This window comes from Myxine glutinosa, chromosome 14 (assembly GCF_964187855.1).
Source record: "Myxine glutinosa chromosome 14, kmMyxGlut1.1, whole genome shotgun sequence".
NCBI lineage: Eukaryota > Metazoa > Chordata > Myxini > Myxiniformes > Myxinidae > Myxine > Myxine glutinosa.
The window spans coordinates 34,749,025-34,762,592 of record NC_136274.1 but is presented as its reverse complement, the minus strand read 5'-3'; the positions used below and the strand labels follow the sequence as shown (position 1 = coordinate 34,762,592).

The 13,568-nt window shown below is 45.8% G+C and overlaps 1 protein-coding gene across 1 annotated transcript in view; it reads left to right on the top strand.

Annotated features, from left to right (window-relative positions):
• The first annotated feature begins 2,194 nt into the window (after nucleotides 1–2,194).
• LOC137439239 (teneurin-3) overlaps nucleotides 2,195–13,568 on the top strand; it is a 319,589-nt gene continuing 308,215 nt past the window's right edge. Inside the window, exon 1 of the mRNA XM_078768166.1 lies at nucleotides 2,195–2,363. The gene's annotated coding sequence lies outside the window, so the exon portion shown is untranslated. The remainder of the gene's footprint in view (nucleotides 2,364–13,568) is intronic.

Sequence of the window (13,568 nt, the reverse complement as noted above, 5' to 3'; positions counted from 1 at the left end):
TCATGTCTGAACAGCTGTACTCCCAAAGGCACAACAAGGTATGTAGAGTAATCCACTGGCACATCTGCCGAAATCTCAATATCCCAGTTCGAAAAACTCATGGAAGCATGAACAATCCAGGAACGAGAAAACGAGAAATCTTACAAATACATTCCCAAGATTCCTGAGATTCATCATTGAAAACAAGGATATAATGCTAACATATGACGTGATGATCCCATCCAGCGTAAACATAGAAAACAAAGCACTGCGACCGAATATAGTACTCAGATACAAAAGGAAAATAAGGCCTTGCAAGTTGAGGTTTCAGTACCAAGTGATTTTGGTCTAAATAATGCAGAAATCTAGAAAATGACCAAATATCATCAGGACTTCAACATGTTACGGATTCGTCACTTCCACCTTTGTTGTTATTACTGTATATACTTGCAGGATTTTTAGTTTCAGGTAATATTGTTGTTAAGATTTCTGTGTGAAATGGAGATGACTTTAGTAAAAGGTAAAAAGAAATCTTTGTGGAAGAAAAAGAAAAATGCGGCAAAGAAACTGGAAGAGGAGAGAGGAGAAAAATCGGCGGGGGAAAAAGACGGCGGTGAGTCGCATCGAGGCTGCGAGCGGACTTCCTCGATATTGGTCGCGAATGAATTGAGGCTTCCCGTGAAAGGGATTGCCCGTGACATTGTCCCATATTGCGATTGCAATTAAACCTGCGTCTCAGGTTTTGGTACCGAGCATGAACTATTGTTGGCGGGAAAGCAAGCGCCTCCATTATAGGCCGATCCATCATTTTTCCTTGAGGAGGCTGTCCGCCTGGTGCATCGTGTTTTGTCATTGGGATTCCCATATCGACATCATCGTGTGGATCGCCATTGGTTTCCATATCGGCTTAATCGTTGGTCGACGTGGGACGTGGATTGCACTCACGTTTGGGGGATTGTTACCACGTGCCACCATTGGCCCGACCTCACACCTCATAACTCCTTGTCTGCAGCCGCGCCTATACCTGCCTATTGTTCTTGCCGTTCTGCATGACTTCGACCTTCACCCAGGATGGAGATTCGTGCACGTACTTTGGGATTGTTACATTCCACTCACATGTGGCGTGTCATTAGTTTATTGCTTTGAGAGTATTGGGGAATGATGGTACCATCATATGTATTGTTCATGAGATGCAAATGATATTTTCATTGTACTTTATTTAAGTGTTATTATTGTGTATGTGAGAGTTCTTAATACAATCACTTGTTTTGTTCTACAATTTCATTGGTGTGGTTTTACCATGGTTTATTAGAACACTCAAAATAACAAATCTTTCTGCCGCGTTCCCTCTCGAGACCCTGAGGGGCACCGTAACCGGAGTTTGGGGAGGTAACACGTCACAAACAATGAAGTGAAAAGATCCTGGAAGCTGAAGAGCGCCAAAATTGTTCCAACGATAATTGTAATTCTAATTGTGCTAATTGTGATTGTGGTAATGATAATTGTGGAGCAACGGGAATGATAAAAAAAGAACATTGGAGATCTTAAAAACGATACCTGGAAATATTACGACAAACGAACTGCAGTTAGAAGTTGTCCGAGGCTCGGGGACAATCCTGAAAAGAGCCCTTGGAACAAAACTTTGAGAATAAGAAAACTTCCCAAACTGCTCCACGAATCGTGATCCCTTTACTGAAACGGAGGTGGATACTTCGAGATCTGGGAGGACTCCATGACATGAAAATAATACTCATTGTAATAACTACGCTATTATTTACCTTTGTGCAATAATTATTGTTATGCTTATCGAAATGAAAAACAAGACATGGAATGTAAAATTGACATGGAGAGTATATCACATGGAATTGTGTTTAGTATGGGGGAAGAATGGGGGAGATGGGTAGATGGGTGGCTTTTAGGGTAGGTCAGAGTTTAATAGAGGGGTAAATGAGGATGAGATGTGGGGGATGATGGAAATGGAGAAGTGGAGGGGAGGAAAGTGTGTAATGGATTTGGATAAGGTGTGGATCGAGGAGATTCGGGCAAAGTGGGGTAAATGGGGAATTGGGTGCACGGGCCCCAAACGGGCTCGAGGGGGCGCGCGCGCCTGGGAATTGGACGCCGACGCGGGCTGAGTGGGTGGAGCAAGGGGAGGGGTTTGGGGATGAGAGAGGGGAGGAGGGAAAGGGGAGCGAAAGAGAAACTCGTAGCGAAAGGCTGGCGTGCGCGGTACGGCTGAGTCGGCGCAGTGTGCACGGCACGTACGGATTCGAGAGAGCAGGAGCATTCGGAAAGAAGAAGAAAAAAGGAGGAGGTGAAGGAGCGAAATAGGAGGAAGAAGATTCCAGCTTTTTAAACACGGACCCGGGAGATGAGTCGAGTTGGTGAGAAACACAATTAAACGTTTGATCGACGCGGACAGAGAGCGCGGACGCGGCGGCGATGGTCCCTGAGGGGTGTGCTCGGTTTCACACGGATGGTCGTGCCACAAGGGTGGTGGATGTCGCTGTAAAAATCAAATGTAAAGTGTTCGATGTCATTAGAAATGAGGGAGAAAGACGTTCGAACGTGAGTTGTTCGGGTGTGCCCCTCAAAAGTGAGAAGATTTGAATGATGAAGATTTCGGGTGATTACTTTGTATGGAGTAGATGGGGACAGGTGGTGTGAGGAGATGTGGAAAGGTGTGAGACTGTGAGTAGATGCAAAAAGGTGGTGTGAGTAGATGTGGAAAGGTGTGAGACTGAATAGATGGGGACAGGTGGTGTGAGTAGATGTGGAAAGGTGTGAGACTGTGAGTAGATGCAAAAAGGTGGTGTGAGTAGATGTGGAAAGGTGTGAGACTGAGTAGATGTGGAAAGGTGGTGTGAGTAGATGTGGAAAGGTGGTTGCGTAGATGCAGAAAGGTAGTTGAGTAGATGTGGAAAGGTGTGAGAATGAGTAGATGGGGACAGGTGGTGTGAGTAGATGTGGAAAGGTGTGAGACTGTGAGTAGATGCAAAAAGGTGGTGTGAGTAGATGTGGAAAGGTGTGAGACTGAGTAAATGTGGAACGGTGGTGTGAGTAGATGTGGAAAGGTGGTGTGAGTAGATGTGGAAAGGTGGTGTGAGTAGATGTGGAAATGTGGTTGAGTAGATGCGGAGAGGTGGTGAGTAGATGTGGAAACGTGGTTCAGTAGACGCGGAAAGGTGGTTGAGTCGATGCGGAAAGGTGGTGTGAGTAGATGCAGAAAGGTGTGTGTGAGTAGATGCAGAAAGGTGTGTGTGAGTAGATGCAGAAAGGTGTGTGTGAGTAGATGCAGAGGTGGTGTTAACAGATGTGGAAAGGTGGTTGAGAAGATGTGGAAAGGTGGTTGAATAGAGGCGGAAAGGTGGTTGAGTAGGTGTGGAAAGGTGGTGTGAGTAGATGCAGAAAGGTGTGTGTGAGTAGATGCAGAGGTGGTGTGAGTAGATGCAGAAAGGTGTGTGTGAGTAGATGCAGAAAGGTGTGTGTGAGTAGATGCCGAGGTGGTGTTAACAGATGTGGAAAGGTGGTTGAGAAGATGTGGAAAGGTGGTTGACTAGATGCGAAAAGGTGGTTGAGTAGAGGCGGAAAGGTGGTTGAGTAGATGTGGCAAGGTGGTTGAGTAGATGTGGAAAGGTGGTTGAGTAGATGTGGAAAGGTGGTTGAGTAGATGTGGAAATGTGGTTGAGTATATGCGATAAGGTGGTGTGTGTAGAGGCAGTAGGGTTTGTGTGAGTAGATGCAGAGATGGTGTGAGAAGATGTGGAAAGGTGTGTGTGAGTAGATGCAGAGGTGGTGTTAGCAGATGTGGAAAGGTGGTTGAGTCGATGCAGAAAGGTGGTTGAGTAGATGTGGAAGGGTGGCGTGAGTAGATGTGGAAAGGTTTGTGTGAGTAGATTTGGAAAGGTGGTGTGAGTAGATGCAGAAAGGTTTGTGTGAGTCGATGCAGAAAGGTTTGTGTGAGTAGATGTAGAAAGGTTTGTGTGAGTAGATGCAGAGGTGGTGTGAGCAGATCTGGAAAGGTGTGTTTGAGTAGATGCAGAGGTGGTGTTAGCAGATGTGGAAAGGTGGTTGAGTAGATGCAGAAAGGTGGTGTGAGTAGATGCAGAAAGGTTTGTGTGAGTCGATGCAGAAAGGTTTGTGTGAGTAGATGCAGAAAGGTTTGTGTGAGTAGATGCAGAGGTGGTGTGAGCAGATCTGGAAAGGTGTGTTTGAGTAGATGCAGAGGTGGTGTTAGCAGATGTGGAAAGGTGGTTGAGTATATGCAGAAAGGAGGTGTGAGCAGATGTGGAAAGGTGTATGTGAGTAGATGCAGAAAGGTGTGTGTGAGTAGATGCAGAAAGGGTGTGTGAGTAGATGCAGAGGTGGTGTGAGCATATGTGGAAAGATGTATGTGACTATATGTGGAAAGGTGGTGTGTGTGAGTAGATGTAGAAAGGTGTGTGTGTGTGTGTGTGTGTGTGCGCGTGTGTGTGTGTGTGTGTGTGTATGTATGTGTGTGTGTGTGTGTGTGTGTGTGTGTGTGTGTGTGAGAGTAGATGCAGATAGGAGGTGTGAGCAGGTGTGGAAAGGTGTGTGAGTAGATGCAGAAAGGGTGTGTGAGTAGATGCAGAGGTGGTGTGAGCATATGTGGAAAGATGTATGTGAGTAGATGCAGAAAGGTATGTGTGAGTAGATGCAGAAAGGGTGTATGAATAGATGTGGAAAGGTGGTGTGAGTAGATGTGGAAAAGTCTGTGTGAGTAGATGTACAAAGGTGTGTGTGTGAGTAGATGCAGAAAGGGGGTGTGAGCAGATGTGGAAAGGTGTGTGAGTAAATGCACAAATGTGTGTGAGCAGATGTGGAAAGGTGTGTGAGTAAATGCACAAATGTGTGTGAGCAGATGTGTCAAGGTGGTTTGAGTAGATGTGGAAAAGTGGGAGTAAATGCAGAAAGATGGGTGAGTAGATGTGGAAAGGTGTACATGAGTAGATGCAAAAAGGTGTGTGAGTAGATGTGGAAAGGTGGTGTGAGTAGATGTGGAAACGTGTGTGTGAGTATATGCAGAAAGGTATGTGTGAGTAGATGTGGAAAGGTGTGTGAGTATATGCAGAAAGGTATGTGTGAGTAGATGTGGAAAGGTGTGTGAGTAGATGTGGAAAGGTGTGTGAGTAAATTCAGAAAGGTGGGTGAGTAGATGTGGAAAGGTGGGTAAGTAGATGTGGAAAGGTGGGTGAGTAGATGCGGAAAGGTGGTGTGTGTAGATTTGGAAACGTGTGTGTGAGTATATGCAGAAAGGTATGTGTGAGTAGATGTGGAAAGGTGTGTGAGTCGATGTGGAAAGGTGTGTGAGTAAATTCAGAAAGGTGGGTGAGTAGATGTGGAAAGGTGGGTAAGTAGATGTGGAAAGGTGGGTGAGTAGATGTGGAAAGGTGGGTGAGTAGATGCGGAAAGGTGGTGTGTGTAGTTGAAGAAAGGTGGTGTGAATAGATGCACAAAGGTGGGTGAGTAGATGTAGAAATGTGGGTGAGTAAATGTGCAAAGGTGCGCAAGTAGAGTTGTGGAGAAAATTTGATACATTGTCGAGCAAATTTACAGCGATGTGAGTAAGTGACTGTAGAAATTTGGTGTGAGCACGTGCTGAAGGGCGGGGTGTAGGCATATACAGAAATGTGGTGTGCGTGAAGAATACATGATACAGTGTGTGTGTGTGTGTGTGTGTGTGTGTGTGTGTGTGTGTGTGTGTGTGTGTGTGTGTGTGTGTGTGTGTGTGTGTGTCTGTGTCTGTGTGTATAAAACTATATATACTGCGAGTAAATGCCAACTGGTGTGGGAGTTATTGGGTTTTATTGAATGCAGAGAGGCGAGTGTCGGTAACTGTAAACACAAGGAGATTTCGGCTGGTGTGTGATCAGTAAATGTACAAAGGTGAGGATGACTGACATGGAAAGGCCAGTGTTAATGTGGAAAGGTGATTATGAGTAAACTCCATGAACAGGTAAGGGGAAAAAGTGAGTGTGTGATTAAAAAGTATAAATTTTGAAAGTTTTTTTTTTGGCAGAAATGTGAAATGTGAGCGTGTGATTATGAGGGTGTGAGAGAATAGACAACCGATAGGATGGAGGGGCTAGGGGTGGGTAGTAGTGAAAGGTAAGGGAGGGGGTGGTGGGGGTGGAAACGAGGTGAGTTGAGGTGTAGCCTATATTTATTTGTTGCACATTTTTTGTCGCACAACCCTCTGCATTTACATATTTATGGCTGTTCGCGTGTGCTTAGCCTGCGGATAAGAGCTGGAAAAGACTGTTAATATAACGTGTCATTAACCCGTGAGATTGGAGTTGGGAGAGAGGGGTTCATGTAAAAGGAAAATTGGGAGAGAAGGAAAGTGAAGGGAGGAAAAGGTGCACGCATGACTTGGAGAGAGAGATCAAGACATCTGGGGAAGGTAATGAGAAAGTGTGCCGGTTTCTAATCTGGCATCTGGCACACTCAATGATAATGTACAAGAGATGAGTGATAGGCAAAAATTCGTTGTTAACTGGGCACACCATTTGTTTTATTCAAATTAGAATATAAGACCTGTCGCTTCGCTGATGGAAATACCAATCTTTGCTGCGATGGTTAATCTATGGGCCCGAACAAAAAAGAATTCCTGGGAGATCTTGTCCTCCGTGTAGGGATATCTGTCGTGTTCTTTTTGACGTGCTTGATTATTTCCGAGTTTGCGGTTGTTGTTGGTGAATTGCCGGGTGGTTAGAGATTGCTGGGAAGGGATGATGATGTAAGCGGAAGGGGATTGTGGGAGAGATGAGGGGGACGCCATCTTGATGGTGTCGGAGATATGCTGACCATCAGTGCCTCAAATAAACGGTCTTGTACATAACGGTCGGTGCCATTGTTTAGCATTTATTGAGCGACGCAACAATATCCAGCATCGCAAGTTGCCGTTTGCAGTTTCGGCACGTGTATCCATGTACCCATACACACAAATCGAGCTTTATTTTTTTTTAAAAGAAGCAAAAATTTTGGATCATAAACTTTCCCAGGACTTCCCTGAATGTTTGTTGAATTTATTGAAATCCGTTAATCCATTCTCAAGTTATAACATGACAAACAGACAGACAGACAGACGGACATGGCTCCTTTTGTAATATTGATATTATTGTGTCATATATATTCAAATATATATATATATATATATATATATATATATATGTATATATATACATATATAATATATATTTGTGCAGCGTCTGTCCTGTCCTGTGTTGTCACTGAACTACTTTCTCAAACTTTTGTGAAATCGTACCAAACTTCTGGTATGCACATATCTCTCCCGTCGGTATGTCCTAAGGGTATTTTTTTTTGAAAAATCTTCCAATTTGTTTTTTTTTTTGGATTTTTTTTGGGGAAATTTTTCTTTTTCAACTTCAATTGTTTATAAAATGTGATATCACGTATATTACAAATACATTTGTGCAAAATAATTGTTTGAATTATGATTGGTTTAAACCATGACAAAACGGCAACTCGGGTACAGTCATTTATCTACAGACTTGGCATTTAATATGGAATATTTTTTTTTTCTTGACTTGGGTTTACTTTCTGAACTCAGTATATCAATCTGGTGAGTTTCCTTTACCCTTCGGTGATGTCTTTGTTGAAAGAACCATGTCACTGATTGTCTTTCGCAGCAAGAAGTCAATAACAGGATTATATCACAGGTGGCGTGACAAAATGTAAGGACAGGTACATTTGACGATTGGCTTCACAATCGGGTATATAAGGGTTGTTGCGTTCTGTATTAGTGGAAAACAACTGCTGCACGTCTACAAAAGTTATTGCCACTTCCTCTGGAGATGGTCCGTCAACTTGACAATGCTGTTTGCCATGGAGTGGTGGCTTTACGAAATTCTGGCATGAAACAGCGTGCTATTGCTCGGCAGTATGGCATCACTCAAGGTCAGGTGTCAAAGATCCTGAAACGAAATGCTCAAAGGGGTGTCCCTAGTCCAATACCAAGGCCAGGACGTCCACGCAGAACCACAAGGAGAGATGATCGCCAGCTGCACTGGTTCGTCTGCAATGGCCGTACCAAGTCAGCTAATCGGCTTCGGGCTGAGTGGCAGCAACTGACAAATGTGCCTGTATCCAGAAGGCTAGTCAACCAACGACTGGTTCAAGCAGGCTTTCGTGCCAGGCGTCCCCTGAGAAAACCACGCCTGACCAGACAACACAGCCAACGCCGATAGCAGTGGGCCAGAGAGCACCGTCAATGGCAGCCAGGACACTGGAATCACGTGACCTTCAGTGACGAGTCTAGATTTCTGGTCTATCGTCAAGATGGCCACGTCCGAGTGCGCAGACAAGTGCATGAAGCCCACAACGAAGATTGTGTAGTGCCAAGAGTCCAAGCTGGAGGTGGTGGGGTGAACGTTTGGGCTGCTTTTCATGCAGGGGGCAAAACTGACCTGGTTGTTCTGAATGGAAACCTGAACCAGTTCAAGTACAGGGTCATTCTGGAAGAAACATTGCTTCCATTTGCTCGTGCAGCCTTTCAAGGAAACTTTGTCTTCCAAGATAACAATGCACGGCCTCATCGTGCTCGCATGATCCAACACTTTCTTGCTGACCGTGGTGTAGAGCATATGGAGTGGCCTGCCATGTCCCCGAATATGAATCCCATAGAGAACTTGTGGGCAGAATTAACGCGTCAAATCGACAACTTGGACTAGCAGCCTACCTCTGTGCGTGAATTGCAGCAGACTATTGTCACTGCATGGCAAGCGATTCCTGTCCAAACCTTGGCAAATCTCGTGAACAGCATGCCTCGATGTGTATGTGCTCTCCTGAATGCTCGTGGGGGTTACACGAAGTACTGAACTGTAATTTTACTGTCTGTAATCCCAGTGATAATTTAGCTTTTGTTTTTGTTGAAAATTTTTTTGGCTAATGTGCAAAATAAAGAGATACTTCTGGAAAACATACAGAAGTTTAACACAGTACTGTCCGTGAATTGAGTTCGCTATCAGTTTACATCACTTTCAAGGATCAATTTATTTGCTTTGAAATGTCAAATGTGGTTTTTGTTTCTTTTAAAGGTCACATTAACAAAATCTAGAATAATTTCAACATAATTCCAATGAACTTTTGGTTCTAAGTCATCTTGAAAAGTAAGTTCACCCCCACAAAAAAAATATTCCATATTAAATGCCAAGTCTGTATATATCTACACATCTGGGACTGCCCAGATACCTCACCACCAGCAAAATAATTGTTTGTATTATGATTGGTGAAAATCATGACAACACAGCAACTCAGGTACAGTCATTAGCCTCAGTTAAGATAAGCCCGTTCCTCAGTATCGACGCTCGCGAGCCTCACCAAGCTAGTATATATATATATATATTTTTTTTTTTTATATAATCGCGTCGACCCTGTAGTGAATACCTCAGGGTGACGAATGGCCAAAACGAGTTTTAACTCCGAGGCAAGCAAGCCGAATCGATGGCGGTTCCTCTGCATGGCGCGTGCGGGAAACGGAGGTCCCATGGTCTTAGTTGAACGGACGGATGCGACGAGGGTTCATCCGAAAACATGAACACAGAAACACGACAAACAATTGAAAATGCAACACAGATGAATTTAATGAAAATTATGCAGGCAATAAAAATGAAAGGTGACGTAAATCTATAATTCCTAAATGAGGCACCCTCCATCGGATTCATAAACAGACACAGGGAGAAAAATAAAATAAAATGTGGTGTGGTGCACTGGCTGATACTCAGCCTGGCGTCCTCAAACGGCCCTCGTACCCTGGTGGTCGTCGATTGGGTCCCGAGTCACTGCGTGAGAAAACGCACAATGGCACGAAGTCATGCCACAGCCAGCCGCCCGTGCGAGGCAGCCGAAATCCCTCCTCCGATCGACACGATCCACCGGGCTTCTACCACTCACCTCGCATATACCGCTCAACTCGCAGCTGCCTCCACCGAAGGTCCAGGGAGAGAGAGCGAACAAACTGTGACCACCTGCAACGGACGCCGGGACAGAGAGAGAGAAGGAAATGAGACCACTCGTCACGAAGCACAGCACAGAGACAGCGAACAATCACGATTCCTTCACTTTTTCCTCTTTTGTTCTCGATGGTTCCCTCTGACATCATCCTTCTTACCAATCGCCCAGCGCCGTTGAATCGTCCCAACCAATCGTCCTTCGGGGCGTGGCCTCACAGCCATTCTTGACGCCCACTGATGAAACTCGGGGCGTGGCCTAGCCGTCCTTCGGGAATCTTCGACTGGGCGGGGTTCCTGTCGATCGGCATGTCCGGTCATACTGTCGGCGATTGGGGTGGTTATAATTGTTGTGGTTTTTAATTGCAAAAAAACATAGGGAAAATCACAGGGCAATTACACACTGGGGATTATTCTTAAGCCGCACCTAATTAGCATAGCTCCACCCCTCGCATGGAGCATGGAGCATGGAGACATTCGGCCGAACGGATTCCTTACTTAGTTACATTAAGGTTCTTCTTCTTCATCATGACATTCGGGGCACGCTAATCTATACAATTCTATCTGGACTAAGGTATTTCATTACCTACCCCCACACACGTAACAATATATATATATACACTACATGACCAAATATATGTGGACACCCCTTCTAATTAGTGGATTCGGCTGTTTCAGCGACACCTATTGTTGACAGGTACATATAATCAAGCACACAGCCATGCAATCTCCAGAGACAAACATTGGCAGAAGAATGGACTGAACTGAAGAGCTCAGTGACTTTCAACGTGGCACCATCATAGGATGCCACCTTTCCAAAACGTCAGTTCGTCAAATTTCTGCCCTGCTAGAGTTGCCCCGATTAACTGTAAGTGCTGTTATTGTGAAGTGGAAACATCTAGGAGCAACAACAGCTCAGCCGCAAAGTGGTAGGGCACACAAGCTCACAGAACGGGACCGCCGAGTGCTGAAGCACGTAGCGCGTAAAAATCATCTGTCCTCGGTTGCAGAACTCACTACCGAGTTCCAAACTGCCTCTGGAAGCAACGTCAGCACAACAACTGTTCGTCAGGAGCTTCATGAAATGGGTTTCCATGGCCGAGCAGCTGCACACAAGTCTAAGATCATCATGCGCAATGCCAAGCGTCGGCTGGAGTGGTGTAAAGCTCGCTGCCATTGAACTCTGGAGCAGTGGAAACGCGTTCTCTGGAGTGACGAATCACGCTTCACCATCTGGCATTCCGATGGACAGGTCTGGGTTTGGTGGATGCCACGAGAACACTACCTGCCTGAATGCATAGTGCCAACTGTATAGTTTGGTGGAGGAGGAATAATGGTCTGGGGCTGTTTTTCATGGTTCAAGCTACGCCCCTTAGTTCCAGTGAAGTTCCAGTGAAGTGAAGTGACATTCTAGAGTCTAGACGATTGTGTGCTTTCAACTTTGTGGCAACAGTTTGGGGAAGGCCCTTTCCTGTTTCAGCATGACAATGTCCCCGTGCACAAAGCGAAGTCCATACAGAAATGGTTTGTCGAGATCGGTGTGGAAGAACAAGACTGGCCAGCACAGAGCCCTGACCTCAACCCCATCGAACACCTTTGGGATGAATTGGAACGCCAACTGCGAGCCAGGCCTAATCGCCCAATATCAGTGCCCGACTTCACCAATGCTCTTGTGGCTGAATGGAAGCAAATGCTTGCAGCAATGTTCCAACATCGAGTGGAAAGCCTTCGCAGAAGAGTGGAGGCTGTTATAGCAGCAAATGGGGGAACCAACTCCATATTAATACTCATGATTTTGGAATGGGATGTTTGATGTTCAGGTGTCCACATACTTTTGGTCATGTAGTATATATATATATATATATATATATATATATATATATATATATATATATATTGTTGCGGACTCGGAGTATGACACTCCCGTTACCAAGGGGGGGGGGGGGGTTAATCCCCTTCTCTTTTACACTGGCCATCTCCGATCCTGGAAACTATGACATCACTTCCGGTCGGTAGTAGCCAGGGTCATTAGTCAATGAAGTCCCAAATACCTGCGTACTAAGACCGGCCGTAAGCGAGGAGATAATTTCCACCCGAGCCGCAGCGTTAATGGATACGCCGAGTGAAGCGAGCTGCGACTCGGGTCGTTAACAAAAGATGAACCCGATTCTGAGCGGTTCTGATCGTGCCACAGGTACCCAATGGAGAAATCACGAAAGTGATCGGACGAGAGGAAACCAGAAGGTAAGAAAGAACAAATATAATTTATTACTACACTGTACAATAAAAGAGGAAACTAGAACGGGCACTCGGTAGAGCGCATACCTTCGCCGCAGCTACTGTTCTGTACTTGGTAAAAATACGATTTTGACCTTTTCGTGACCTTGACCTTGACCTTTGACCCGATTGCTCCCAAAATCTAATCAAATGTGTCCCGTATAATAACCAATCATCCCACCAAATTTCATGCAATTCGGTTGAATACTTTTTGAGTTATGCGAATAACATACACACACACACACAGACATACAAATAAATACACAGCGATCAAAACATAACCTTCCGCTTTTGCGAAGGTAATGAAAGGGAAAGAATGTACAAGCAGAGGAGAAAAAGGACACAGGGCAAGCTTAGACACTCTTAAATATCACGCCCAGGACAACACAAACTGACTTACACGAAAAGGTGGTGGTGGGAAGGAAGAGAAGGTTCATGCAGATGGCAGGGAAGGAAGGTCCGGCAGATGGCACAGGCGTCGGGGTCCCGCTCCAGGTGCACGCTCCACTCCGGTCCACGTCTTGGGCTCGTGGCGAAACCCGGCAAGCAGCGCGATTATTATCGTCGTGGTAGCGGACCGACCCTCTCTCTCTCTCTTTGCTCTTGCTCATCTGCTCTTACCATCCACTGGGCTCATCTGGCTCTCTCGTTCTCCCGGGCACATCTGGCTCTCTCGTTCTCCCGGGCACATCTGGCTCTCTCGTTCTCCCGGGCACATCTGGCTCTCTCATTCTCCCGGGCACATCTCTTGATGTTCGACTCCTTCTCTCTCCCTGGCTCATCTCTCGAAGTAGTCCCCGGCGGTGCTTATATCGGGCTTTTACGTATCAAGCCGCCGCTTTTTAGGACAGACGCACCGGTGAGCTCACCACGGCCCTGATTGGTCGTGAGGGCTCCCGGACTCCGCCCTTTGATGGTGCGTTGATGGGCCACGCCTTCGTTCCTGGCGCTCCTCCCCCTTCTTCTCCAACTCGGCCGCGTGGCTTATGGCGGCTTGCGGGATAGAAAACCACTCACATCGCTTTTGAAAGGAACTTTGGGGCCTACTCCTATTTAATTAACTAGGGCATGCCCGTACTATATATATATCTAAAATTATATCCCCCCCCTCTATTTACATGAAATGGTTTGGTCCAAAGCGAACGGCTTGCGAGTACGGTGACAATCCCCCCCCTCTATTTACATGAAATGGTTTGGTCCAAAGCGAACGGCTTGCGAGTACGGTGACAATCCCCCCCCTCTATTTACATGAAATGGTTTGGTCCAAAGCGAACGGCTTGCGGAGTTTGGTAAAGAAATCGCCATAGCGTGCACAAACGC